This window comes from Cucurbita pepo, chromosome 16 (genome assembly GCF_057944985.1).
Source record: "Cucurbita pepo subsp. pepo isolate OVF chromosome 16, ASM5794498v1, whole genome shotgun sequence".
Classification (NCBI taxonomy): domain Eukaryota; kingdom Viridiplantae; phylum Streptophyta; class Magnoliopsida; order Cucurbitales; family Cucurbitaceae; genus Cucurbita; species Cucurbita pepo.
The window spans coordinates 5,024,550-5,027,509 of NC_141813.1; the positions used below are offsets into that span (position 1 = coordinate 5,024,550).

Consider the following 2,960-nt stretch of genomic DNA (forward strand, 5'->3'; position numbering starts at 1 on the left):
TTGTGAACATCAATGTCGTCAGGTACGTGTCCGTACTAATCATGACGGGGAGGTATTTCGGTACATGTAAACATATAATATGAATGTGATCCCAATAGTTTAAAATAATGGCATATAACTATGAATAAAGTAGTGACTTTCATATGATGTCACATTCCTCAATGGCATAACGTGTCAATATGATATTCCATAACATTATATATCTCATCATTACAAAAAGTCATAACATAATAAGAAAATATAACAATCAAAAGGTATGACACTTGCAACCGTCACTATGCATGTGCTACTCACACTTCAAACAATTCATATAAACCAAATAGTACATCATGGGGTTTCCTATTATTTTCTCGTGCGTGCTAAGTACATCATGCACGGGGTTTCCTATTATTTTCTCGTGCGTGCTAAGTACATCATGCACGGGGTTTCCTATTATTTTCTCGTGCGTGCTAAGTACATCATGCACGGGAGTTCCTATTATTTTCTCGTATGTTTTTCCTTGGCGACATTGTTCATAAATTATAGTGCCGGCTTCAGTTCATTTAGAGTAGGTAAAAATTTCCACAATCGTAAGGAATGACTCATTCCCATCGCTAGAAGGAGGGTTTGAACCTCCGACCTTGTGGTTAACAGCCACACGCTCTAACCAACTGAGCTATTCCAGCTAATTATTTATAATAGCTCAAGCCCACCATACCCTTATAAGGAATGTTTCATCCCCTCTCCAACCAATGTTGGATCTCATAATCTACCCTCCGTGGGGGCCAACATCATCGCTGGCACACCACTTGGTGACTAACTCTAATAGCTTTTGCAATAGCTCAAACCCACCGCTAGCAAATATTGTCTGCTTTTGCCCATTACATATCGTCATCACCTAACAATTCTAAAACAAGTCTACTAGGGAGAGGTTTCCACACTCTTCTAAGGAATGCTTCGTTCCCATTTCCAGCCGCTAAAAAATATTGTCCATTTTTGCCCGTAACAAATCGTCGTCAGAATCACAGTTTTAAAACACGTAGGTAAGGTTGAGTTTCCATCCAACCCTTTGATGCCAAATTGGAGTTAATAAAGTGTAACGCCCCTAATTTTCTTTAACCTAATTAGTGACGTCACCCATGCATACATAATTCATTTCGCGGAAGCTCATCATAAATAACCTTCGAAACAAAACAAACTCTTTCGTAAACATTCAATAATCCAAAACAACCCATCTCCAAAAATAAACCTTCAATAATTGAATTTAAAAATAAATCTAAATAAAGCAATACTCAATGCTATAACTTAAAACAGTCCAAGGAAGGTAAACTTCTAAAAATATCCCATCTCCAACTTCCATGGTGTCCTCAGCTCCACCGTCAATCATACATTGGCGCCTTGCCTTTACCTAAAAAATGTAGGTAGCACGTGGCTTGAGTATTTTATGAAATACTCAGTAAGTCACCCCACTGTTGGGGTCAGGAATGCAAACACATGCAACATATGAGCGGGACCAAATTTTTCATAACATAGCCTTGGGCACTTTTCTATTCCGAGTAGGGTTGGATGTGTGGTACTCCTTCACACATGGCCCATGTACGCGTACATGGACCCACCAGGCGAGCTCATATACGTACCCCCTGGGCCTGGCTTGGTTGGGCACAACGTGTTGCACTTCGCCGGACACCACATAACAGAGAAGGGCCCGCATGATATCATTGCGAACATAAATATCGTAATTCATTCTTTCGTATCATAAAGGGGAAGAATCCCGATGCACGTGACATACATATATGCATGAGGTCCCTTAACATATCTAACATGGCATTACATAAGAATTGTTAACATATTTACGTTTCTTACATCACATGGCATCTCACATGACCTACATTACATGGCATACTACATAACATGAAAGTACACTCTAGTTGCATAAACATCTCATGACATGACTTGATAATTCTATCTATGATATCGATCAACATATTCATTGCATATAATACTAACATCTCATTCATAACTTCACATAACATAAACAGTCAAGAGTCAACATAATTCATACATCACATAACATACACAATCTACAGTCAACACAATCTATACATCACATAATCATATCACATAAATATGGTGCATGCAGGGGCCACAGGGCACGCACCATCATACAACACGTAGTAAGCTAACTCGAACAGTAAGGTCACTTACCTCGATGGTCTTGGTTGAAGTCACTCACAACGAGATAATTCCAGCGGTTAAATACGTCCTATGATAACCACATAAAAACTTAGGAACCTTTCATAACATACCCTAGCTAAACCTCATGCTATTATCAAAGTAAACCCCCGACCTAATCTGTCTTTAACATTTAGGAACCATACTGACTTCGGATGGTAAAACTAAGGTCAGAAACTGCTTCGGAAGGGCCAAAAACCTTGGAATCGATATATTATAGTCATACCTTGCCGCTAAGCCTAGTTGCTGAGCTGGCCAACTAAGCCGCCAAGTCGAGCTGCGGGAATTGACAGAACCGGGTCGATTTCGTACACGTGCGAGCCGACCCGCACTGTGTATGCGTGCGAAGCTGCCAGAGCTGCTGGGTGTGCGTCTGCGGCTCGACCCTATTCCAAAAACCTTGCCTTCCTTACCCGATTCTTCCTCCGAAGAGCAACCCCAAGGTTCCGGAGGAATGTTTGGAGAGAAAACAGTTTTCAAGGGAGGTAAAAAGTTGGGCATAGGAATATAAAAATAATCTTAAGACAATTGCATTCTAGGGTTTTAGGATAAGGAAACTCAGAGATATAGGAATGTTCACGAATCCTTCCGGGGAGATTACATTTAATTATTTATTTTATATTTAGGTAATGACTTCCTTGTTGAAAATTGCACCTTTTATAATAAATGCATAACGTAATATCTTGTCATATATGGAAATAAAAATAACAATCAACCAAATAAGGCAAAAATTGGAAGTGGTGATTTGG

The 2,960-nt window shown here is 39.7% G+C and overlaps 1 non-coding gene across 1 annotated transcript; it reads right to left on the reverse strand.

Moving 5' to 3' along the window:
* Positions 1–591: 591 nt before the first annotated feature.
* Positions 592–665, reverse strand: TRNAN-GUU (transfer RNA asparagine (anticodon GUU)). Its single transcript has one exon. It is a non-coding gene; the product is annotated as a tRNA-Asn (tRNA).
* Positions 666–2,960: the final 2,295 nt, after the last annotated feature.